The 27,487-nt window shown below is 40.6% G+C and overlaps 1 protein-coding gene across 5 annotated transcripts in view; it reads right to left on the bottom strand.

Moving 5' to 3' along the window:
* Anks1b (ankyrin repeat and sterile alpha motif domain containing 1B) overlaps positions 1-27,487 on the bottom strand; it is a 1,165,946-nt gene that overhangs the window by 406,677 nt on the left and 731,782 nt on the right. The window lies entirely within an intron of this gene.

The following is a 27,487-nucleotide window of genomic DNA, read 5'->3' as shown; positions in this document are numbered from 1 at the left end:
TCATCAGTATGCAGCCCCATGCTCCGTGCTCCCCCTCGCTCGCTCCCCTTCATTACCCAACCCAGGCTACACCTCGCATTTTCAATAATAGCCATCAGATAAGGCAGATTTTTTTTTTGTCTGCAAGCTGTAAGCCTGCTGCTGCTGCTCCCTCCTACACACCCATCCAAGCGTCAATCTTGAATGATGAGAGCAGTCAAAACAAATGCAGAAAATAGCAAGACTCGAGCAAACCGGAGCGCTTAAATCGGAATCGAAGCTTCATCCCGGTTATACGTTACCGAGCTATTTGTTGTGGGATTTTACGTTTCAAAAGATACCGGGGAAACGCGAAGCTTGAACTATAGCTCATAACAGGGCTCGCCACCAGGTCCCCTTTCCCCTTTCCTTCCTCGCCTTTCTCCCTTTAAAAATGTACCAGAGGGAACCGCTTCTGACTGAAAGCCTCACAGTGCAATTATTCTTCTTCTTTACCGTGCGGTATCAAAGTGAACCTCTCTGGGAATTTTTTTTCTTTCTTTCTTTTTTCTTTTTTTAATTTTTGAATTACTGCAACATGCAGAAGCTGCATCATAATCTGCAAGCCAAGATGATTCATTCCTTGTCTGTCCTAAACGACCACATTATTAGGCACGAGAAAAGCCATTCCCACTCTGGTATTTATAACCCTATCTACCAAGCATCCTATTCTAAGATATCTATAAAGGTAACGTTAACTGGAAAGAAATTTTTTTTAATAAAGAAGAAGAGCCCTAACCAAAAATAATTCAAGAATAACAGATGTAAGTGTGTGAGTTTTACTGAATGGCAGACAGACTGAGTAATTTATTTAATAATTGGGAGAAACCACAGATTAATAATAGAATCTGTAGAACTACCTCATCAGAGGAGAGACTCGAGACTCGAAGAGAACTAACAGAAAGGCCAGGCTAGCCCTCAGCCCTAGGAAGAACTCTCGCCCCAGTGTTCCTGGAAGACCATCTTCTGTTTGGATGTTGCCTGTGACGGGGCTCTCACCACTCAGCCAAAGTCTCTGTTCATTAGGAAGACATTTTACTTCCTACCTAACTCCTACTCTCCGACTCCAGCTTTCCCTTTGGAGCCACACAGATTGGGAACGGAGTCTCTTCCACAGCAAGGACTTAAAAAGTTAAACGGAACTCCACCACCCACCCAACTCCGCCCTGAACACACAGTATATGCGCAGCAAGTATTTATTAGGTCTCTGTTCCTTGTCTCAGTTTAGGGCCCTTGGCCTATAAACATTTACTCTCAAAACAGAGTGCAGGCTGCTTCTATTGCTGACACCGGTCTCTGGGTTCTAATCCTTCTCCCTCTCTGCTGTCTTATGTTTAGGAAGCTGCTGATCTCCTCTGATTTCTTGCTTTCTTTGTTTCCTGGCACCTGGCCCAGTATAACAATGGCTATTGCATTGTTCCTCAGTTTCTGCTGTATTTTTAATCATTGAAAATACTTTCACTTCCTCTCTCTCTCTCTCTCTCTCTCTCTCTCTCTCTCTCTCTGTGTGAGAGTGTGTGTGTGTGAGAGAGAGAGAGACAGAAAGAGTGTGTGAGTGTGTGTGTGAGAGAGAGAGAAAGAGAGTGTGTGTGTATGTGAGAGAGAGTGTGTGTGTGTGTGAGAGAGAGAATGTGTGTGTGTGAGAGAGAGAGTGTGTGTGAGAGAGAGTGTGTGTGTGAGTGTGTGTGAGTGTGTGTGTGAGTGTGTGTGTGAGTGTGTGTGAGTGTGTGAGTGTGGTGTGTGTGTGCATGTGGTGTGCATGTGTGTGTGTGAGAGAGTGTGTGTGAGAGAGTGTGTGTGTGAGAGAGAGAGTGTGTGTGAGAGAGAGTGTGTGTGTGTGTGAGAGAGAGAGAGAGTGTGTGTGTGTGTGAGTATGTGTGTGTGTGTGTGAGTATGTGTGAGTGTGTGTGAGTGTGGTGTGTGTGCGTGTGGTGTGTGTGTGCGCATGTGGTGTGCGTGTGTGTGTGAGAGAGAGAGTGTGTGTGTGTGTGAGTATGTGTGAGTGTGTGTGAGTGTGTGTGTGCGTGTGGTGTGTGTGTGTGTGCGTGTGGTGTGCGTGTGTGTGTGTGAGAGAGAGAGTGTGTGTGAGAGAGAGAGTGTGTGTGTGTGTGAGAGAGAGAGTGTGTATGTGTGAGAGAGAGTGTGTGTGTGAGAGAGAGCGTGTGTGAGTATGTGTGAGTGTGTGTGCGTGTGGTGTGTGTGTGTGCGTGTGGTGTGCGTGTGTGTGTGTGAGAGAGAGAGTGAGTGTGAGTGTGTGTGAGAGAGAGTGTGTGTGTGTGTGAGAGAGTGTGTGTGCGTGTGTGTGTGTGTGTGTGTGTGTGTGAGTGTAGACCACAGTGCACACACATAAAGGTCAGAAGACAACCTGCATGAGTTTGATCTCTGCTTTCATCATGTGGGTCCCTGGGATTAAACCTAATTCGGTGTGACAGCAAGTGCCTTCACCCCCTAAGCCCTTTCTTGTCCTCTCACCCGTGGTATTTAGAAAAAAAACCCCTAATTTATAAACAGTGTCAGAATAATCTAAGACACAGCATTGATAACCCAGCCTTGTTTTGAAACGTTGTACCGTTTCCTGATGGATTAAAAGCAAACTCTCAAGTCTCCAATTCCATCTGGCTCTGCAGTCTGAACACACCTTCACAGTTCCTAACCAGGGCCAATTCTTTGCTGGTCTTTGAAGGAAGGCTGAAATGTGCTTGGGTAGGTTTTCTTACTACCTACCCTACAAGTCTGTCATTTCCCTTATGACACGTCTCTTTCTTTTCTCTCTCCAGTGGCACACTTAGACCTTCTATGATAACAAATATTTTCTAACCGACGTGATCATTACTCGTGTCTAAGACGTGTTTCTTGAAAGCAGTCATCGTATGCATTCAGTTGGCATTTGATACTCAACATGATGCTGCCCCCCGCCCCGCCCCCGTCACCATCCAAACTACAGAAAGTACTCTTATCTTCAGATTCAAATCATTTTGTTTTATTCTGCAGGTAATTTTTAAAAACTGTACTCCAAGTATCCAATTTCTTTATAAAATAAAAAAAGAAGAGGTACTGTGGCCCACAGGAGAGTAAGCAGGAAGAATATAAGAGCCAAGGGTCGTGGATACCCATAGCAAAATGGTTTGACAAGCCACTGCCCACACAAGCTCTCAGTGACTGTGACTAGTGTGTAAAACCTGTGTAAGATCGAGCCCACCCAAATCCCGGCATGGATCCGGGAGGTCTGCGAAGCCCTGCCACCTGCTAAGGGGCTTTGGGCAACTGATGCCTGCTAGAGGAGCGAGAGTCAGTCATCTTTAAGGATGGAGCCCCTGACAGGCATGGGAAATGCCCCAGCAGACAGTCTTACACTCAGGCACACTAAACGGACTTTTAAAAAGTGGGTTTAACCAAAGGGCACATGAACTCGGGAAGGCAGAGTTGTAGGGGAGAAGGGGGAGGGGACCAGAGGGGAGGAAAAGGTGGGCGGATTTTATTCAAAGGCAGTGCTTGCATACATGCAGTTCTCAAACCACACAAGACATCGTCTGTCTGGTGAGTTACGCTGTACTTGATTACGATTTCTCTCTTTATGTCTCTCGTACTTTCTAGGATGTGGAAAAAGTTATAGAAGGGCATGGGTCAACTGTGGAAGATTATGGTTATGCAACATGACCTGCTGGAGAAGATGAAAATAAGATAGGACTTGTGAATGATTAGGCTGAAGGCTGTTGCGGGGTGAAGTCAAAAGTAAGTCTCACGCATAGCGTCTCTTCCTGGTCATCTTATGAGGAGGTAAACAGGTTCTGTAAATACTGAGTAAACATGACAAGGATATATTTTTGTTTGACCAAGGTTTATGGTGATCGGCTCACTCTTTAAATCCTGTCTCCTCTTCTAAAATCGAACCAGTAACCAAGCACCTAGGAGAAAAGAGCATTCAATTCCTGGGTATTAAGTCATGCTTATCAAGTGAGTGAGTGAGTGAGTGAGTGAATCAATGAATGACTCTGGAGACAGGCCTTGGTTTCTTAATAAATAAAAAGGGAAGTCATTTTAAGGCTTAGACTGTTGTATAAAAACAGCTCAGAGAGATTACTGGTTATCACCCATTTAAAGATCTTTATATAGAATTCCTGAATTCTGTTATTTTAATTTTTAATTCCTTGATTTCTGTTTAATACTTCTCCTATGTTAGCAAAATATAAGGGTGGGGGTGTGTGTGAATTAGGAGATGGTGAGACAGGAAAAGGAGAGAGAGGAGGGCCAGAGATCCTGAGTCATGTTAGTTTCTGATTTTGTTAAAGTGTTTTCTTGTGAGTCAAACTTCTAAAGAATCCTGATTTAGGCCTGAAGATCACATCTTTATAATGTCTAAATATATTCATTTTACTTAAAATACTTTCCTGGAGTCTTGAAATTCTTACAACACATTACTTTATTCAGCGAGGACCTCTGTTATTTCTCAAAGTGAGATTCAAGCAAGGAGAAGAGGGAATGAGCTAGGGGCCATCATGTCCTGACTTGTCAATTATTGTCCTTTATGGTAAGGAAACTGAAGCTCAAACTATGCGATGAGGCCAGGCATTGGCACAGTCTTCTGAGGACAGAATTCCAGGGGCTCATTCTCAGAAATGAGCATAATTACTCAATCCTAGGGCAATGAAAAAAATGAATTCCAACTAACCTCCCCACCAAACCACTGGAAGGTTCTACAGACTATTCTAAGGCTGCACAACTGATGAAGAAATACTTCTTTAAAACACGTCTAAATGGTGTGATCAGGATTCTGTGGCCAGTTGGCGAAGGCTGGCTCCCCCACCTTCATTTGAATCAGAGTCCTCTCCACAGACACTCTTGGTGGGAGCATAGCCAGGACCTTCTTTCCTCGGCTCCCAGTCCACAGATAAGGTATTTCATAGAAGGGGCAGACCAGCCTTTGCTATCTCCTCGAAGTTGCAGAGGTCAAATGCCCAGTGAGAACGGCTGACGAATCAGGAGCGTCCTCCATCCACCCAGCTCTCAGTTATGGGTAGAGTCTATCCCAGTGTGGGTAGATCAAGATCAGTGGGGCACTGTGTACTTGCGAAGTACAGGTTCCATGCTCAGAAAGGTAAACAGAGAAGATGAGGTCCACAAGGACTGCTCAAAGATTTTGTCTAAGGGGAGAGTCATTCATTAAGAATCTAAAGTTCTAAAGCTCTCCTGGGGTTACCTTCATCTCAAACAGAAGTTGAGGACAAGGATATTATCAAACCCAATAGAAAGCCAGACAGAGTGGTGTACACCTTTAATCCCAGCACTCCAGAGACAGAGGCAGGAAGATCTTGAAATCTTAGCCAGCCTGGGGTGCATAGGGAGAGTGTGTTAAAGTGGAGGTGGGTGGAGGGGATAAAGCAAAAGCTTTGGGTGCTAAACAGCTAAGGGGAGGTTAGCATACTTTATTCAGGCGAAAAGTCAAATGGTATCCCAGTTTCAGAGAATGAGAGAGAGAGAGAGAGAGAGAGAGAGAGAGAGAGAGAGAAGTATTAAGTGCCCTCTGCCATCAGAACAAACTTCAAAGCCTGGCTTCAAAAACTTCTCCTGCTCCAATTTAGTTGGACCAGACTGTGGAACAATTTGTACCTCAGGGAACTGAGGAAAAAAAAAAAGACAATAATGTGACTGTCTGGTGGTTAGTGGAGCTTCATAGCTGCATATCAACCTGTGATAGCAGATGAGGTAGAAGAGTCGACAGAGAGATGGGGGCAAGATGACAGTGCCTGACAGGTAACATCTGTGCATAGACGCATGCAATAAAGTTACATCCATAAATTGGAATATTACTTGGCAATGGAAGGAAGTGAGGTGGCTCAGTATATCACAACACAGATAAAACTTGGAGATGTCATGTTAGGTGAGGGAAGCCAGTCAGAAAAACCAGGTGCTGTATGATTCTGATCCTATGACACAGAGGACATAGAGTCAGAAAGAGAGGTAGGAGTTCCCTAGAACTCCGAAGGGAATTTGAGGGAGCATAGAGGATCATTACTAATGGACCTGGGAGTCCTAAGGGAAGAGATGAAAATGTTCTATACCTGCTTATAGAACTGGCCGTCAACTTCTGATAACACACTAAGAACACCACTACATTGTACATTTTATTTATTTATTTTTCTTTCGGAGCTGAGGACCGAACCCAGGGCCTTCTGCTTGCTAAGCAAGCGCTCTACCACTGAGCTAAATCCCCAACCCCACATTGTACATTTTAAATAGGTGAACTGAATAGTAAATAAATTATGTCTCGACAGCTTATGATAAAATGTAAAAATAAAATTATGTCTCGACAACTTAATGATAAAATGTAAAAATAAAAGTACATTTCTAAGTTCACAAAAATTAACCACACAGTTGTATATAAATAAACTGATTATCTCACATATTATATATATACATATATATGTATATATATATATCATATATTCTGCTATTGTGGTGCTTTATTTTCTTCTCATCTTTTACTTGTCTTGGTTATTCCTCCTCTACTCATCCTTCTGCTCGTGTCACCCATTATCCTTCTAAATATATTCATATTAACAAGCTAGGATGCAAACTCACATACATTTCCTCACTGTTAAATAGCACATACATATATTCACATACAAAGGCAGGTATATTCAGATATACATAAAGTATGTTGGGAAATTTGACGTTGTTTTACAAAAAGGGAGTCATATTACACTTACTTTCCTGAGTCTTATTTTTCTGATCCAATAATGTCTTATGTAAATTCTACTAAAGAAATTAATAATTCTAATTTAGTATTCATTTTTTTAACTTTAAAAATAATTGCATGGGGCTGGAGAGATGGCTCAGTGGTTAAGGGTATGTGCTCTTGCAGAAGATCCGAGTTTTGTTCCTGTGTGTGTGTGTGTGTGTGTGTGTGTGTGTGTGAATATGTATCTGTGTATGTGTATATGTATGTATACACATGTATATATGTGTGTTTATGTGTATATATGTATATGTAGGTGCATACATATGTGTACATGTATGTTTATATGTATATACATATACATATATTATGAATGCATAATAGTCCATAATGTAGATATGCCATGGTTTATCTAGTTGTTTGCTTGATATCTCTAGGATAATTTATTTATTTCCTTTAACCCTTTCAGACAACTGAAGACCCACATGTAGTTATAAGAAATAACCATGAGGGGAGATTACATAACACTTTACCCATCCACCCCTAGTTTTTCGTGGAACAACATAGGCAGGTAAGTGACATTGATAAAATCCATTGACTTCATTCAGATTTCACCAGTTTTACAGGCACACATCCCTGCGTGTTTATTCCTATCTAATCTTATTGAGTGTGAAGTCATGTGACCACCATCGCAGGAGCAAGAATCTCAAATACCCTTTTATGGTTCCATCCATCTCTCTCCTTGCATTCCACATCTTATGGCAAGTGTTAATCTGTTCTCTATGTCAGTCATGTTGTGACTTTAAGAATGATACATAGGTGACACATACAGCATAATGTATCTTCTGGGAGTGGTGTTTCTCACTCAGGGTCTGTCCTTTGAAACCCATACAAATGATCTGTGTCAACAGCATAGTCCCTTCGATTGCTGTATATTATTTCGTGGCATGGATAAATCAATTTGTTTATCTTTCCATCCGTTCCTTCCAGAGTGAGGATCCCATTAGTACAATATGACATTCCCTAAGTTACGCTGTGTCCTTCCAGCTCTAGTGATATTACAACTTTGTAACCTTCCACCTTTTCTTCTCTCCTTCTCCTACAACCAAATGTGACCTCTGGATAAAGCTTTTCATTTACCTCTCTGCCTTACTGTGAACCGGTTCTCACAGTTTGCTGGCACTTGTTAAGATAATTGTGTCCTAGTCAATTTCTAACATGTCCAGGTAGTGATTTTCTCCCATTTAACAAATCATTCATTGTTTAAGTTTCATGCTACCAGTTGGTCCAACCTCTCCAACTTGGCCCCCTGAATTTATCATAGTAAGTAGAATGGCGAGCCTTCCTACCTTGGACTCTCTGCTTTCATTTCTTTGTGGCTTTGTTAAACTATTTTCTGAAGCTATTTTAATTGAATAAAAACAAAACCAATGTCTTAAACACTGGGAGCTGCAGCTAAAGTGGTACTTTGGGGGAAATGCATAGCACTGGGGGCCCATGTTAGAATTGAAGAGAGTTTCAGGTCAGCCAAGTCTCAGGAAATACGAGAAGAACAAAAAGAAATAATCTCAAAGAGAGCAAAAGCCAGAAAATAAAGACCACCAAGGAAATAAATAAAATACAAACCCAGAAAATTGATAGAGAAAATAAACACTGAAACCAAAAGTTTGTTTTGAAATGATCAGTAAAAATTGAATAAGTTTATATCTGTAAAGGGAAATGGACAAATGTATTGGAAGATGAACTCCTGAACCCCACTTATGGAAAACTCCACAACTGGAGAGTTCTCTGTTTATTAAATGTATTAAATTCATAGCTAGGAATCGTTCTACAAAGGAAGCCAAAGACACGACAGCTTGAGAGGAGAATTTTACGAATATATAAGAAATAATGGCAATTCTGCACAAACACTTCAGGAAAATGATGTTAGGCCACCATTAATCCAACTCCTTCGCCAGACGGAAGCCGTAGCCATATGAGAAAACAACACTGGGTGTACTGATGTCCACTGGGCATAGGTAGAGAGATTCATAATCAAATCAAGGCAAACATTCAAGCTAATACAGTTTAATCAAACACCTCTGGAGATTCATGAAAGAAAAATAAAATGAAACATAGCCAGATTGGAAAGGGGGAAAAGTGTCTCTGTTGATATATGACACAGTTTTCTATTTGTAAAATTTTATGAGACTTATATAAAACTTACTAGAGTAAGCGCGTTTAACAAGATTTGGGGATACAGGACCAATGTACATAAACCAACCGTATTTCCTGATAACTAACCGCAAATAATTAAAATTTAAATAAAAACCCATGTAACATACAACAGTGCTCAGTACTATGAATTTCTTAGGAGTAAACACATCAAAAGATGTGAGGGACTTTATACTTAAAGTTCTAAAACATGGCTGGGATCTATCACATAGGACCGAGATAGACTGTTCTATGGACTGTAACATTCAGCATTATTAATGCACTCATTTCTCCCAAATGCCTCCATATACACAGTTGAGTGTTAATAAAAATCCCACCAGGTGTATTTGGCCATAGAAGCTGAGTTGCATGTGAGATGTAAAGGGTCTAAAGAAACCAAATGGAAGGTATAATGCTTTAAGGGCATTTGATGATCAAACTTCAGCAAAAACGTTATGTTCCGCCGTTCAGAACGTACAGTTATAAAGAAGACTATGTGAGCATGCATAAATCATACCCGATAGCAAAGTTCCATCATGCATTCATTTTATTTATATATACATGTATGTAGTTGAACTATGAAGACTCAGTGGTTAAAAGAGGAGTTGAACGGGGATTTCACCAGAGATGCATGATAAACACGTGGAAAGATTAATCGTTAGGAGAACGCAAATGAACTCTACAATGAGATCACACTGATTCGAATGCCCAAACTACGTCTCAAAAACAAACAAACAAATGCCTAAACTAACGAAGTCTGAAAACATCGAGTGTTGACAACGATATGGGTTGATTGTGACGTGGCTCGAGTGGAATTCTGAGACACTACTGGTGAAGTGTGAAATGGGACAACCAATAACAACAACCGTTGCTAACAAGTTTCTTTTACACGGCCATTCCAAAGTGCTGGACGCCACCCAGAGCAATGAACGCATCTGCCAGGCAGAAACTCGTAACCAAGAACTCACGGCAGTCTTCTCTGTAATACACAACCACCGAAAGCAGCTTGCAGTGTCCACCGACAGATGAACGAACAAACTGCGGTATACATACGATGGCTATCTTTCAACAACGGGCCGTTGAAACGGCATATGACTATGAAAATAATTCTGCAAGAGCAAATAGAATCCAGATGCCTCCTCACCTACAGAACACTTTCTGTGCGATTCCTTTTATTAAGGTTCTAGGTAGTGCAAACTCTTCTGTCGTGGCAAGAAAACAAACCAAGCCAACGAACAAGCAAACAAAAAACCCAAATAGATTGACAGTTCTCTGGGAGCAGGAGGAAGAGGATGGGCGGGATCAGGCTCAGGCATGGAGGAATGCTGGGGGATGACACCATGGCCCTTGTTCCTGGTTGTGGGAATGATCTCATAGATAGAGTCATCTGTCTAGCGTCAAAGTATACACTGAAACATGCGCTGACTCTTGTATGACGAACGTACGGGTGTATGAGGAGATCAGGGGTCTTCCTACTTCCACTTTTATTTCTTGAGACAAGATCTCACACTGTACCTGAAGCTCGTTGATTGACTAAAATTACTAGCTAGCGAGCCCCAGGATCCTTCCGTCTTTATCCCACGTGGGTATCGCAGGTTCCCTATCCTCTGTCTGGGTCTTTATGTTAGTGCCAGCTAACTCAGGGCTGCTGCTCCCTAACATGGACTTTACCAACCGACGTATCTTCTCACTTCCTTTATAAATCGAGAAGATACAAATAGGTCGGCTTTAATTTTTTTCAAAGAAGTCCAATAGGAAAAGGAAATAAAGCGTGGGGTCCAGGGAAAGTGAGGTTTTTTTTTAGAGTGGTCAGGAGGTGTTTCTGTGAAGACCTGAACTGCGACTCGAGGGCAGGAGATGCCAGACTGGTTTCTAGGAAAAGAGTTGTAGGCAGTAGGCGCTGCTTCCTGTCAGAACGCCAGGGCTGGTACCGAGTGGGAGGAGCCAAGATTCTCTCCCTCCGTCCCTCCCTTCCTCCCCCTCCCTTCCTCCCCCTCCCCCTCCCCCTCCCCACCTCTCTCTCTCTCTCTCTCTCTCTCTCTCTCTCTCTCTCTCTCTCTCTCTCTCTCTCTCTCTCTCTCTCTCTCTTTTCCAGGAGTCTCATTTCTCTACCGCATCCGCACCTAAACGATGGATGGAGTGTATTCTCACTCCAGACCTTGGCCCAGAAACTTCACAACTGTACTAAAATAAATGCATGGTTTCAGTGTAGTCTTTTTTAAAAATTAGTTTTCACATTTTAAGCAAGGTAACTAGAATTCTGATTATTTTCAGCCATCTTTTAATTATGTTCTCATTAATTAGGTGTGTGTGTGGGGGGTCCTTTTCTGTGTACTTCTTGCCTTTCCTTAGTATGCACTGGTGTTTTTTGTTTTTTGTTTTTTGTTTTTTGTTTTTTGTTTTTTTTAACAAATACTGATAAAGTACTTCTTGTACCCAGCATTTGGTTAAGAAGTAGGGAGAGAGATTTGAACGTCCCTGTCCATTGTGCAGTTTAGAGCCTCAGGAGAAAACACTAGTTTATCCCCGAGAAGAGAGGCCCTTGAGAGTAGAGGGATTAAAACCCAGAAACGCGACTTATTATTGTGACCAAAAAGAGAGGGGGAAATGTCTTAGACAAAACACGGTCTGCATCAGTAGGTGTCATTTAGCAAAAGATGAAATAGTCAAGTTAGGGAAATGCTATGCCAGCGCAAAGGCTGGATTTGTTAATTTGGAGAACAGCATTTGGAGAGAGTGGAAACTTCTAACAAGGACTGAAAAGAAAGGAGCTGATTGGTCCCTCAGAAATGTAGTAAATATTGGTTAGATACTGGAGTGACTGACATGATAAGAATCTTCCAAAGAATGTGTCCTTCCAGTAATTTAAGCCATATGCATCAGAAGGCAGCACCTACTATGTGTTCAGACTCATCTATGTGCTGTGGTCTGCATGTGTTCCCCAAATTTATTTGCCAGAACACAGTCTCCAGCATAACGGTGTTGGGAGATCAGGTCATGGCTCCACCAGACTGACTGGCTTTGATATTAGAAAGGTTTGCGGGCGTGGGTTCACTCTCTTCTGTCACGGGGAGAAAAACATCACGTATGCTTTCTGCCATGTGAAGACATAGCCCGAGGGTCTCCTCAGATACTGGATGCCAGCCCTTCAATCGTGCTTCCCCGGCTTCCAGAACTGTGAGGGAATAAATTGCTGTTCTTTATAAATTACTCAGCGCTCAGGTATCTTGCTGTGGCGGCATAAACCGTCCTAGGATAAAGCTGTGTCTCACTGTGTGAAACAAGTAGCAAACGTGTGCTGTGTGGTTACTGTGGTCTGGCTCCGTTCTGGTTCTACCACGTCTACGAGCGCCTTTTGTTTACACAGCTACCTTACGTGTTAGACCTACTGCTATCGGGGCCTTTCTAGGAAATAAGACACAGCATCGTTATAAATAACCTGATGTCACCATTTAGCCTTGAACCCTAGGAACCTGGCTGAGAGGTTTAGCATTGTTTACTCTGCTTCTCCGCTCCGGAAGGTGGACTGGGACACCTGTACTTTTGCAGACGTGGCCCCTCACCTGCACGAAGGCCAGCTTGTTTATTATTGTCCTTGTTCCCATCATCTTTAAATGATTCCTGGCCTCTTTATCAAGCATTGAAAACAGAAGCAGGTTGGAGAGGGCTAAGTCCTATCCCTTGGGTATTTTTGTTTGATGCTAACAAAGGGCTTTGTTGCGACTCTAAGATTGCAGCTGCTCTATGGGCTTAACCTGGGCACACGGAAGGTTTGCCACACACTGCTGCTTACACTGAGGGGTCGAGGGAGATGGCTTCCTCCGTGGGACCCAGGATAACGTGGAGGTTGAGAGCTCAGGCTTCCGAGCCAGAGGTACTTGGATTTCAATCTGCCTCTTCTCCACTCTTTCAGTATTTGCTGCTATTTTTGACAGCGCCATAGAAAAGGTAGCATTCCACTTGGACAAATCCCTGTGGGCATACTGTTTTTTGATACCGTGAAAGGGGGCACGTCACCTATCTATCTTGTCGTAATATCTGAGGTTGCGATGAAATAACGTGTGTGAGAGAAAGCACCGTGATACAGAGAGACGATTTCAATGCCGGGGATAAATTATCCTTACTGCCAAGAGAATATACCCTTGGGTTTCATTTAGTCCCCCCAACCAAGTAGATTGGTCTGGAGCCATCAGGTCTTTTCTTTGCCTCATTCCCTTTGTTTTCAGCAGACAGAAATGCATGGGGTGAGCTGGCAGGCAAATAACAGAGGAAAGCTAATTGTATGGTGAACTGATCGCAAGGCCTGAATGTGTGATACTCTGCCTTTGTCTTATTGAACACAGCCGAGTCTCCAGCAGCCATCAGACTAGCCTTTGGCACCCATCTGAAGGTGTGGCTACAAGAAACGGAATGAGACTGGGAGTGCCTAGGGAAAAAAATGGTTTCTTTTTAAACTCCTGGTTTTGTAAGGGATCAATAGTATCATCACATTTCAAATAAAGTCTGGCAAATTTTTTTTTTACTTAGTCTGGTAAAAGAGCACGCTGAACTTTTATGAAGGCCGCGCCCACATGTGGGAGAGAGCTAGCACATTGGGTTAGCAAGCAGTGACCTGTATGTATGCATGCCAGATTTCCTGTCTCATATCACACAATTCGGGCATGAGAGCTGGGATCGAGCAATGCTCACCCCTGGACGGCGGTGTAGGAACAAACCCGACACTTTTATTTTTATCTGAAAAACAGCACTTTCTGTTTTTTTCCGATCCAAAATGTCCTCCAGGCTGAGATGTATAAACTACATACATCGGGAAAGGCACTGGACCTAAAGACTGGGGGCTCCTTCTAAGGACAAAAGGATAGCCTGGAACAAGAAGCAGGGGTCAAAGGCCACAGGAGGAGAGGGATTCGTTATTCCAGGAACTCTGACATGCTGTGGGTCAACAGAACTCAAGATCCTGGAAGCCCAGGCTTAAATAGGAGAAAGCTCTGAGATCAGACATTGACGTTTAAATGCTAACAGGAGTCAGGAGCTATGATTTAATTTTCCCTTAGGCCTCACATTTTATTTGAACTAAAAACTTCATAGGATGCTTAAGAAATACCAGCCTTTACTAAACAGATCTGACAACTTATGCACTGGGGTATGGTCTAAAATAGGAAATGGAATTTAAGCCTAAAATGCTAAAATCTTCTGGCAGACAACAAAATTATTCATATAGGCTGTACCTGACTGGGGGGGAAAAGCAGTAATTCAGTTGGTTTCATTTTGTTTTCCCTTCTTTTAAGGAATCTTGCCAATGTCTACTCATTGCAGAGAAGGAGATGCTTAGAACATCAGTGTGCCCAGGCCTCCCGGGTGGTAGCCTTCGGATTAAAGCCAAGGGGGAAAGGAATGGGTCCTGACCTTAAGGCTCTTCTAGGCTGGTAGGAATAGAAATATCGTGCAGAATGGAGAACGCGGTGATGGGAAGGTGTGGAAGGCATGTAGGGAGCGTAGGAATGAAGGAACGGTCTAAGTTTGGTTTGAATGGAGGGATTCCAGAGGAAGGAGATCTGATCTGCAACTGGAGGGCTCTGTAGGAATTTGTGAAGCCAGTAGAAGGACGGTAGGTGCTCGCACAGAGGAGCCGGCATGAGTTGGTATATTCCAATAACTAAGAGACCCAGGTTGCTGGAATTCAAAGGTTTTGTGTGCCCATGTGAGGAGGCATATACAGGCACCAAACTGGCTGGACAGGCAGACAGAGCATAGTTCAGGGACTTGTGCATCGAGACAAAAGCAGCCATTTTATTTCCTGGTAACAAACATATGATCAGACTTTTGCCATGCAGGTATCGTTTAGTGCAGGGGTTCTCAGCCTTCTTGATGCTACCTACCGCCATTTAATACAGTTCCTCATGTTGTGGTAACCATAGAATTATTACATTGGAACTTTATAACTAAGTTTTCTACTCTTATGAACCACATTGTAAATATCTGATAGGCAGGATATCCAACATATGATCCCTGTAGGGAGTCACAAGGCACAGGTTGAGAACCACCAACTTAGAGGTTGGGAGTGACCAAATAATGCAGAGAAGAAACCAGAAATAGGTAGGCAGAGGAAACCTAAGTTCTCCTTCATGAAGAGCTTAGAGATGACCTAACTAAACACTGGGAAGTCTCTAAAGCAGAGAAGATACATCCCCAGTCACTTAAAAGCTTCCACAGCGATTCCATCTGCTGTGAAAGGTGCCCAGTCGGCCATGCTTCACCCCCTCCCTGCAGAAGTGAGGCCCGAGGGCCAGTTTTCCCATAGAGAGTCTTTTTGCCTAATATTGGTTCAAACCTAGACAATAGTCACAGCAAATGAACATTCACTGAATGTCGGAATGACAATGCTAAAATTTGAGGTGTCCGGGTATCCTGCTCGTGAACTGCAAAGCGATGAGAAAGTCTTTAATACACAAGTTTATATAATACGATCTTGAAGAAAACTCAAGATACTGATAAATATGGAAAGCACTTAGCAAATAGTAGACACTAGACATTAATGAAAGTCATAATAATCTATCATAACAATAGCCACATGCAGTTACAGTGTACTTAACTATAATCAATATATATAATACATGTATTCACGTTAATGATCCCTTCTTGAATTGGAAACAAATTCATATGTGTCTTTTTATGAGATAAATGGAAATTTGGATTTTGGAAGGACCCATCACTGAATTTGCGGGTTCATATTAGAGCATCTATTGTTTTCAAGTAAATATGTGTGAGGGTGATTTGTTTTAGTTGCTTGATAAAGGCAGCTGATAAATCTGTATCTTCTACTGAGAAAAGAATCAAAAAAAATTTTTTTAATCTCAGTGTTAATGCTGATGAGTATTTCTTACTGAATCCTTGAAAAACCAGTTGTAGGGGCTGGAGAGATGGCTCAGTGGTTAAGAGCACTGACTGCTCTTCCAGAGGTCCTGAGTTCAATTCCCAGCAACCACATGGTGGCTCACAACCATCTGTAATGGGATTCGATGTCCTCTTCTGGTGTGTCTGAAGACAGCGACAGTGTACTCATATTAAATAAATAAATACATAAATAAATACATAAATGAAAAACCAGTTATAAATGGCTGGTTCTACTCTTTTCTATCAATCTTCAGATTTTTTTGGGTACAGTAGAAATTTTGAGGCCATTGTAGCCTCAAATCTGTGTGGTGTTTTCCTACAATTTCAACAACTTCATACATAGAAATTTTAACCTTTTCATGTTGAGCAGTGGTTGAAAATTATAATATAAATCCCAAATAACAGGAGACTAGAGCTGGCTTACAAGTGTTGAATGAAAACACCAGAGCATTCTCATCCCATAACAAAAACATGTAATTAGGTAATTTAAAGTATACATTGGGACTCACAGTGACTCAAAGTTATGGGAGTTAACAAAAAAAAAAAAGAACTTTTCTCCCTGTTTTCCTTAAAATTCGGTGCTACATCTGGATTCCTGTCATAGATAGTTGTAGGCACTACCTAACCTTTGCCTGAAGGTGTTATCAATCAATTTTCTTGGGGGACTGGTCTCTTCACTTTCTCTCATTTCTGGCCCTCGGGAAGAGGTTTTTGAATACCATTTTCTGATGGACATAGAGCTCAAATGTGGTGGGGAAGGTTGGCTTATGAAGGTGACCCACAGATCCTTGCTATCTAGACCCCTCCTTTTCTCCTTCTAAGCATCAGAGCACCTCAGTCTTATGAAGATGTTATTTCCGTCATTAGACTACAAAATGTTGGCTTCTGGCATTCCAGAAGACCTTCCCTCTCACCGTCTTGGTTTTAAAAAGGTGGGATAATGAGACACATGCCAAGGAACTCAGGAAACTTCCACCCAACAGCCCCTGGGAAATGTGGTCCTCAGTTGAACTACTTAAAAGGAACTCGGTTCTGCCAACAAGCATTTAAGTAAGCTTGCAAATGATTTTGTTCCCCCCGTGGAGCCTTCGGATGAGCTCCCGGCGACTGCCAACACATTTGATTAAAACATTTTGTTTGGAGGAGATAGTCTGCAGAAGGAACCTAGTTAAGCAATGCCTAGAATCCTGGACCATGGAAACATTGACATTAAGAAAAATATGTGTTATGTTACAATGCGAATTTTGTGATACATTGTTTAAAAAAGCAATGTGCACCATACATCTGGCCATTATTTGTAGATGTTTGACATGATCTAAATTAGAACAATGAGTTAAACATCAAACAGGAGAATTGTATTATTGTCCCTCCCCCTACTGCAGAGGAGGAGTGAAGCTGTAAGGTTTAAGCTGGAAAGATATAGGGCTGGAGGCATTAGCAGTCTTAGTTGACCCACTTGGAATCTGAGAAAGGAGCTAGCATAGACCAGTGCAAGGGATGAAAGGGATGGGGTTCCTAAAAATATCATAGGGAGCTGGGCAAAAAGGCTTCCCTGGAAACCTGAATTCCATTGGACATATGTAAATACGTACCTTCTTCATAGTCTATAAATACAGATAAATACTTAAATAAGTATCCCAACTCATTTGAATTGGAAGATCATGCCACATCATTAAATGATATCTCATTCCACATCCTGAATTTATAAACAGCATTTTAACCGCTGTATAAAACGGTAATTCGTTGTTGGTAGCTCTAAGTGGACTGGTGGTCAACAAAGGAAGTCTCCACTTTGGAACTACTTTGACTTTAAAATAAATCGAAAGCAAAATTAAAAATCAACTCGGTAGCATGTAGGCAGTTGATAGAGTCTTGAGAGTGAATAGCACAGCGCTGATGTTGTTTTAGCTGCTGTAGATTCTAAAGTCATTGTATATTTTGGTTTTAAAAAGAATATACAGGGGGCTGGATAGATGGCTTGGCAGTTAAGAGCACTGACTACTCTTCTAGAGGTCCTGAGTTCAGTTCCCAGCAACTACATGGTGGCTCACAACCATCTGTAATGAGATCTGATGCCCTCTTATAGTTTGTTTGGAGACAGGTATAGTGTACTCATATAAATAAAAATAAATCAATCTTTAGAATATACAGAAGGCTGGAGAGATGGCTCAGTGGTTGAGAGCTTGTGCTGGTCATCCAAAGGACGTGGGTTCAGTCCCTAACATCCAAATCAGGACATTCACAACCACCTGTTACTCTGGCCTCCACAAACACCTGTAACAACATGCACATACCTACCCACATGCAGACACACAGCTTACATGTGATTAAAAATAATCTCAAAAAAAGATATTTAACAAAAGAGTCAGTGTTTCAAAAAATGATATACAGATACATTTCCTGTCATGTTGCTGTCCATCGTAACTTATTTAGTCAGTCAAATAACATTCTTAAGTTCTCATGACCACTTAGAAAAGACTTAATAAATTGTAATGTAGTTGCATTATGGGAAAATTATTATCAGAGTTTAAAACAGTATATATATATATATATATATGCATATGTTTCCAATTTCAAAATGATTACCCATTTAATGGAATTTTGCATGGATTATTTTGTCTTGAGCTTCTATTTTATTCTTTCTGTCTATGTGCATGTGTGTGTACACATGTGAGCATCAGTGTGGAGGCCAAAGGCCAGCCTTCGAGGGCTTTCTGTCCATTTTGTTTTCAGATGCCTCTCACTCTCCTGGAGTTCCCCGAGTGGGCTCGGCTGTTGGGCCACACATCCACCTGTCTCATCTCTTCTATGCTGGGATTACAAGTTCACACTGCCATGCCTAGCTCTTTTATGCATGCCCTGGGGACTGAGCTAATGCCCTGTTTTGTGTGGCAAACACTTCCCTATCTCTCCAACCAGTCTGCTTTACTCTTTATTTCTTTTGATAAAGCTTTCCAACGTGGAACTGCTTTTCATATCAAAATTAATTATCCCTATCAAAATTAACTGGCGTGCAAAATGCGTGCATCGTATTTTGTTTACTAGCCAAAATATGAGGACCCATTCTTGTCACCTTGTATAATTTAAGGTCCCATGAAGCTTGTCATTGGCATATAGAACAATACAAGGAGTGTCTCCAGTTATTGTCATATCTACCTTCACTTACTATTTCCTTTTTTTTTTTGACTGACCACACTAACTTGGAAATAACTTTGGACACATCATTACCCCATAGACAGTAGATAGGGAAATTAGGAATTCAGATCATGGCTATGCAAAATAACAACAAGGCTGCTATTTTGTAGTTTTAGATATGCTTGAAATAAAATAGTAGGAACAAAGATTTATGAAGTCCTGTCACGTTCAAGTGCTAGTTCAACTATTGACCCCCAAACCAGGCATCACTTCAATTCATTCCTCTTAGCCATCAAGGACTCAACCTCATATCAGGATAATAAATACAGTGCTTTAGCATGACAAAAGAATACTAAGGGGACCATGTAGAAAAGGAGGCTAGCAATAAAGCAGACCTTAGGTTGTGACATTCATCACAGGACAGCAGTGATCCGGAGTCAAACATACATTATGAATGCCTTGAGGAAGATGTTAGCTTAGACCTCAGGGCAGCTATCTACTTTAAGGAAAATGCTGAAAAGACAAGCAGTATATCATTTACCTAATGATACTGATTTATACTGATATAAAGGAGCTCGAACAGTACCATTCATTTGTTTTCCTCCTGTCCTTGACTCACGGGGCATTGTGTAGTGGGCCATCTAACCACTAAGTTCGGAAAACTTTACAGAGTAAACTTTACAAGGTAAAGTGCAAGGTTTTAGCTGTGTGACAGCGTGCAAAGTCGCAGCACAACTGTTTTCTAATCTACAGGAGGATCAATCTGAGGATCTACATTATATGCTGTTGAGTGATTCAGTTGGATAATAATTAGAGCACTGTTTGGGATATAATAGTTCCCCAATAAACATTTGATTTAGCGGCCCAATACCACATTACTACCTTGATGACTGTTACCACTAAATCATCACCATCATTTGGCATGAAAAATTCTTCATTTTTTTGGGCACACTCATTCATAGTTCATTCTTTCTTGGTTAAGAGAAGGCCTTCTATAGGACACGGTGAAACCTATTACTTTGTAGGATAACCTAAAAATTTACCTAAGAAAGGGAAAAGGCTAAACACACACACACACACACACACACACACACACACACACACACAAATTACCTGTCTCGCAACCTCTCCTCTCACTGTTTCTACTCATATTCTCCTTACCTCTGTCATCACTTGTGTCTATGTGGTGACAATTTTGGAGTTTTGATTTCTTTGAAAAACACAAATATTATAAGAATATGGTCTTGTTTTAATCCCAGGTGTGGGATATAAGACTGCTGCAGACTGTCCACTCCACAGACACTGCCTACAATTTGCCTTGTGCTCTAGTGGAGGCATGATTTTGCTGTCGATAGTTGCCCCAATTGTGTGACCTTTGGAATTCTGGGGACTTTTGAGAAGGTACATAAATGTCAAGGCCCCGATAGTTAGGGGTGATTGGTTGCTGTTGGATGCGGTTGGTCGTGGTTTGTTAAGTAGTCGTGTGCAAAGAAGAAGCAACAAGAAGAAAGTAGATATCCTGATGTCAAAGATCAATCTCCCAAGGAACTCAGTGTCTCTAATTATCAGGAAGTTGTCTAATGATAATGTTACCCCATTTCTGACCCCTGACTTTACTCATTGTTTCTTCCCTATCCATTTTTTTTCTCATATCTAGTGTTAGGGAGTTGAAAGGGTGGAAGAAAAGGAGTAGAAAACGGAGGAAGAAAGAAGGGCCCATAAACTAGCAAAAGACAGGCTACATCTCATGGTCCCATTTTATTAATCCCCAAATGTTCTTCCAGCTCTTCTGCAGTTCTTTCTAGAATATTTTCACAAATAAGTCACTTCTTCCTATGAAAGTATATTTTTATTTTCGTGCCTGTTACCTAGAACTTTTCACTTTGTGTTTTATGTGGTACCACATTAAATTTATGTTCATGCTACATATCTTTCACGAGACTACACATTCAGACAACGGAGACCATGCCTTTACCATCCCCGCCTTATGCAGTTCCTAGCAGAAAGTGCAACTCATTGAACAAAAATGTCCTATACAAATATTTTACACATGAGAATAATCATGATACTCTGTTATATTTTTGTTTTGGTTAGAAAACAAAAAACTCTCCCAGCCAACTGGTCTAAGTAAGCAATGTTTATTTTTCTGAACAGGTAAACAGAGAGGCTCACTGTTGGGTGTTTACTGCACAGAGATCCATGCTGATCATTGGATTTCTTGATTTTTTTTCCCAAGAAAGGAGCTGATGCCTGAAATTGTGGGGAATTCTTACAGGTCAGGGAAACCATCACTTCACTCTATTACATTCAAAGAGTGAAGGCATGGTTTGAAAAGAATTAGCAATTTAAAATGAGACGTGAAAGGATCAGGACCCAGAACATGATACTGCAAAGTGGAGTGCTCTACACTGAAAGAGGCTGGAAGGGCCAAGCAAAGGTTCCTTAACATCCCTTGCTTCCCTTTTCTATCTTGCATTCTATCACGTCCTCCTTCATGTGACAGAGAGGAACAATTGTCACAGAGTCGAGACAGACCTTCTTAAGGCTCGAAGTTACAGCATTGGCTCAGAACCCTTTTCTCTAACTACATTCTTACATTCACTGGACCTAAGCACCAAAACACAGCTTTCCTTGGGTCTTTATCTTTGAAGGTTCATTGGTGGCATAAAACTTTATTAGATCTGTTTTATTTTATTTTTTTCCTTACTAACTGGTCTTTTGTTGTAAGTGTATCATCCATAGACCTTGTGATAGGAAAAGAAAATTCTTACTTTTTCTTCCCTACAAAGGGGAATCTTGTGTGTGTGTGTGTGTGTGTGTGTGTGTGTGTGTTTTGTTAGTCTTAGAAGACTGTCATTTTTCAGATTAACGAACACCCAATCACTCAGTAACCTGAACTCTGTGTTCTCATTGTTCTAAGGGATTTCAGCCTTCATTTGGACAATGACCCAGGAGACGTAACTCTTAAAGCCTCAGAGAAAAACATTTTTTTTTAAAATAGCAAGTGAATTAACAAAGGCATTTTCCTTTGGCTTTTCCTTTAAATGGACAAGATAAATCACAACCACCTCCACATCGCCGCTACCACCATTACCACCACCAAGATGGTCTTCATAAGAGAAAATATTCTTTTTCAGAATATTCGCTAATTTGAATTTGGAAGATTAAAATTTAAGTGCAGCGAGTGTGAAAAAAGAATCCTTTTAAAGAGAACATTTTCACTGAGTATATGGAATGTTTATAAAAGAATAAAACATCTACATCAGAATCTGAAGAATGTGCAGGCAAAGACAATACAATGGTCTTCATTACTACTGCTGCTTTAGATGATTTCGGTCTCATTGGGCATAGAAAGAAAATGTGGAAAATAAACAATTGGGTTTAGGCTAATGCAATTTTCCCAAAGCTTTAGCATTTCTATGAAATAATGGAAGGAATAATATGAACTCAAGTTCAGTGTTCAAGGAACTTTGGAAAATAAAGACACAGGGGATTAAGTAATTTTCTTTTCTGTCCTTCCTTCCTTCCTTCCCTTCTTTCCTTCCTTCCTTCTTTCCTTCCTTCTCTCCTTCCTTCCTTCCTTTCTTCCTTTCTTTCTGTTTTAAAAACTTAAGTCCTAATTGTTATTATGAATCTCTAAGGAGGACAGAAACAAGAATTACTGTGGGCTTACAAATTTTTTAAACTTAGGATCTTATTCTTTTCTCCGGGGAATTTCTGGAGGGGTCTCTCTCTCTCTCTCTCTCTCTCTCTCTCTCTCTCTCTCTCTCTCTCTCTCTTTCTCTCTCTCTCTCTGTGTGTGTGTCTGTGTTTTTCTGTGCACAAATTAATATATAAAGCATGCCATTTATTATGTAATTTTATTGCATGACAATAATTCAGTCAAATATTTTACTGCTAATATTAACTTTGCTTATTTTCTTGCCTGAGTTTAGGAAAGTATCTAGACCTCTCTTGCTTTAGTCATATCTTTATATCTAAACATGAACATATATTTTCCTGAAAGGTTCAATTATAGTTAATGTACATCATGAAAAGTATTATTAGTAAATTAAGTTAGGATCATATAACCTGGGCTTTAAGCTTACTGTATAGACGAGGGTGACCTTGAACTTATCCTCTTGTTTCAGAAACCCTCTCTTGGACCATAATGAGCCCTTTGCTACCAACTCCATTATCAGACCACCTTGAAGGACTGAAACTGTATGGATGATATTTTTTAATTCCATGCCTAAGTACTCATGTGTCTATGCAATGGAAAATTAAAATATCCAGAGCATAGTATCATATATAATAAATAATTTACCAATGAAACCTAAAAGGCACAGGCTTGAGATGAAAGGGGTTTAACCATCTCAAAAGGATGCTTTCTAAAGAAGAGGGATGGTCCTAATGTGTCTGTTGTTTAAATCTGATCATTCAATATACAAATATTGCTTTAACTTGCTTTATGGTAAAGCACTATGCCCAATATCAAGATGATAAAAGCCTTGGATATGACAATACTTCTTTTCATTTGGGTTGCAATTTCATGGAGTTGTAAAAGTATACTCACAAAATAATTAAGGTATATCAATATCATATATTAATAAATCATTCAGCCATGAAAGCCTAAAATATTGGAAGACTAATATGAGAGAGAAAGGAAATAATTTCATGAGGGATGTGAGATATGAACTTTACCTAGAGTGCTGGAATGATATTCATTTGAAAGAAAATGGCTTCCATAGGCCCATAGGGAGTGACACTATTAGGGGGTATGGCCTTGTTGGAATGGGTGTGGATTTGTTAGATTCCCCAGTGTGTCACTGGGGGTAGGCTTTGAGGTCTGAGATGCTCAAGCCAGGCCCAATGTAGCACTCTGTTCCTGCTGTCTGCTAACGTGGTGCAGAACTCTCAGACAACTCTCCAGCACCCTATCTGCCATCATATATCTAACCATGATGACAATGGACTAAATCTCTGAACTGTAAGCCAGCTCCAATGAAACATTTCCCTTTATACGAGTTGCCATGGTCATGGTGGCTCTTCGCAACAATAAAACCTAACTAAGACACTTGGATTAGTCCTATTTAAGGTCACATTTATTTCTGAAATAAAAAAAAAAAAGATTCAGGGTGCCAAGCTCATAGAGGAAATGTTTCCTGGGATTGTAGATTCTAATCCCAATTCTGAAAATCACCACTCTGTCTCCTAAAGTTTCAGCTTTCTTATTTGAAGACCGTGGCAAATAACGCCCAAGGTACTGTTAACAGGAACGCCTATGGTTGTCATGATAATGGAGTCTTTATGCAGAGTCCTCAGCCAGTTTCATCAAACCCATCAAGATTTAGTGCAGAGCACCATTTACCATTGCTTTCAGTAAGCATTTCTTCCGTAAGGGACTGAACAAATAGTGATGGACGTTAGAGAAACCCGAATCTCATTATTCACTACCAAGCTCTGCGATCTGAATAGAATCACCTAGATCTTGCCAGCTCAGGCTTCTTATCTCTATAAAAAGGGTTAAAAAAATTATCCTTATGTCTAAAAACCTTATGTCATTTGTGGTTAAATGGAAACAATTTCAGTAATGTGCTTTGCCCAATGGCCAGCACATACTTTTCATTACACAGATATCTTATAAATTACACAATTGGAGAGTGCTCGGTGGGTATAAAGGATGGCAATTCTGTTAATAAAAGAGCTGCCAGTAGAACAGAAAAAGCAGCGTTCAACGTGCAGCTATAATCTGGTGCTTTTGGTTTGACAACAGCGTAAGAGTTAGGAAGCTAGAGAGAAACAGTCTCTAACTGATAATTCATAAAGAGCTTAGATTATGATACCATTAAAACGCAAATAAGAGAGGCACAGGGGCTCGCAATGCCTATTAAGCCTCAGAAAGCCGAGTAGAAGGACCAGCTCGGACTTGTTATTCCAGTGGTAGGTAGAGCTTAGCAGTGACCTGAAGAAGGGATTTTGACAACACTCCCTTAGTCCGTTTTCTACATCTATAACAAAATGTCACTTCCCGGATAGACATAAGCGATAGGAGTTCATTTGTTTGATGGTGCTGGAGGCTGAGAAGTCTGGGATGATGGTACCACATCTACCGAGGGTCTCTTGCTAATCATCACCCATGGGAAAGCATCACACCTTTGACGGGGACATACAGGAGTGGGAAAGCAGGAACTCAGGCTTCATATGGATAGTCCTTCTGGATCAGAGACTTGCTCCTGTGATGCTGTAGGTTGTTTCAGAACATGAGTGTCAGGGACACATTCAAATCCGAGCCTCATTTATAAATTCGTAACTGGTTTCATGTTCTGGTAGGAGTCTGTAAGAAGGTTGGACACGGAGATGTTCGAGGTAGCACTAGGATTCTGAGATGTACTTATTCACTTTGATAGGAATATTAGGTTAAAATGTTAAAATATGAGCTTAATCTCTAGCACTACAGTGGAAATAAAGTTAAGTATTTAAATAAAAAAAAGGAAACAATACAAGTGTCTGTTATATTTTTCTATTCTCTTTGAAGCATTCTTATTTAGGGGAGAGGAGGGTCAGTATATCAATAAAATATTCAGATTACATAGTGAAAATCTATTTGCTTTTCAGACCATCAAGCTGTTGGCAGCACATCAGTTACTTAGGTTTTGATGAGCCAACTATCTAGAAGGTGTGCTCAGTACTATTAAATACATTGGTAAAATATTTTAAGTGCCACTTTAATTACTTTATTCTAGTGTGTGTAAGGGGACTACATGAGTACATGCAGACAGAGCTCAGAGAATGTGTATAAGTTGGCTCTGTCTCTGCCATGTGGTCCTGGGGGTGTAGAACTAAGTGTGCCAGTCTTGGTGTTAGGCACCTTTATCCAGTCGCTGACCCTTCTGATACCTTACTAAAGTTGTATTATCAGCATTAAAACCAGAGCTGTGTGCATAATTATTTTTTTAAGCATTTGCAGATAGAAGTGGGCTCACATCCAGTCACAAAAGATGACCACTGCACAAGGCATCCGTGAAAGAAGTGCTCTTAATATCACATTTTAAATAATTGGAAAATGTATTGAAACATATTTTGATGAAACTAAAGTGTGACACAAACCATCTGTGAATAATATAACTTGCATCTTTTTAAATTCTTTGGCTATATATTATAGCTACTCTCAAGCAAAAATAATTACCAAATTATTCTAATAGTTCTAGTCCCCAAATCATTAAAAAGTTTTGCTTGTCTTTAGTGTTTAGCATATAATTTAAGGAAAGTACTTTGAAAAGTTTTATGTGACATTTAATATAGTAGTCCCATATAGCGCTCCATTCTTACACTATTGCAAGGTAGACGTCTTAGGTTTAACTTTTTAAATCTTTCTTCTTGGCTAATGTATCATCAAATTCTGTTATTTCCTAGTTCTTCAGATCTGACTTTCCCTTTGAATCTCATTACTTACTTTATCCCTGGAATAAGTTAGAGAAAGCTTCACTCTCCTTCTTCCTTGCATATAATAGTTACAGAGAATGTAACTATTCTTACATTGCTACATGTTCTCTATCTCAGAACATAATACTCGAACAACTGAGAAAAAAACCCCAAAGCAAAATGCCATCCTAATTTTAACAGTCTCTCTTGTCCAAAGCATAACCATTAATAGGGTTCTCTACACCCTGTGCCTGAAAATAGGTCATAAGATCCTCCTTCCAGACGGATCCTAACCTACAAACCGAGGACAAAAAGACTCTGAGCGAACAACCTGCCTAAGCTACCTGTAATTATTACATTGGATTACACACCAGTAGAAGAATTTTAACTCAGTAACATGGCTACTCTGGCAAGGGATGATATCCAAAGAAAGACCTTCTAGGTCTGTGTGATCTGACTGGAATATAGATACACCCTTAGTACACACCCTTAATCCCTCTGACTGGAATATAGCAGGTTACAGTCAGAAAAGGAGAATGAGCCACAAGATTAGAAGAAATAGTCTGAGTTAGTTTATGGCCAAGCAGAGCAATTCAGCGAGAAGCCAAGAGAAGTCAGTTTGAATCAGTCAGCTCGGAGAGGAGTTTGAACCAGAACAGCGAGTTGAATCAACTAGCAAGAAGGGTTCAGAAAGAACCAGGAAGGGTGAGCATATTTAGCAGTGAGCCACTGAGATGACAATTACATCTGGAGGATAAAAGTTACTTTTACACACACCCTTTCTTAGGCAATCATACTTATAGGTGAGAGCTGGCCCTTTTGATGATACTTAATCACAAAAATGTTCAGTTTCCCCCTAGGTCTTTGAGTCCCTATTTCTAAAAGCTATCCTGCCACATAAATCTCTTGCTAAATATATTTGTTAAGACTTTTTTCTTGTTTAGCCTCTTCTGGTACAGCAGTATTAGCCTTGAACCCCTCAGTGGGTGATGAAAATGATAACTTTCTCTGCCTTACAATGCTAATGCACAAGCGATGAATGAATTACTCATTGATTATCTTTCTAGTTTCCCTATCCAGCCACCAACTCTCTGGGTAATTCATGTAAGATAGATTTCCCATTTTTTTTCAGGTTATAAATGTGATGAAATCCTTTCTTAAAACATA

The sequence above is a fragment of the Rattus norvegicus genome, chromosome 7, assembly GCF_021556685.1.
Source record: "Rattus norvegicus strain SHRSP/BbbUtx chromosome 7, alternate assembly SHRSP_T2T, whole genome shotgun sequence".
Classification (NCBI taxonomy): Eukaryota; Metazoa; Chordata; class Mammalia; order Rodentia; family Muridae; genus Rattus; species Rattus norvegicus.
Note: the sequence above shows the minus strand (reverse complement) of the source record. Positions and strands in the feature narration are given on the sequence as shown.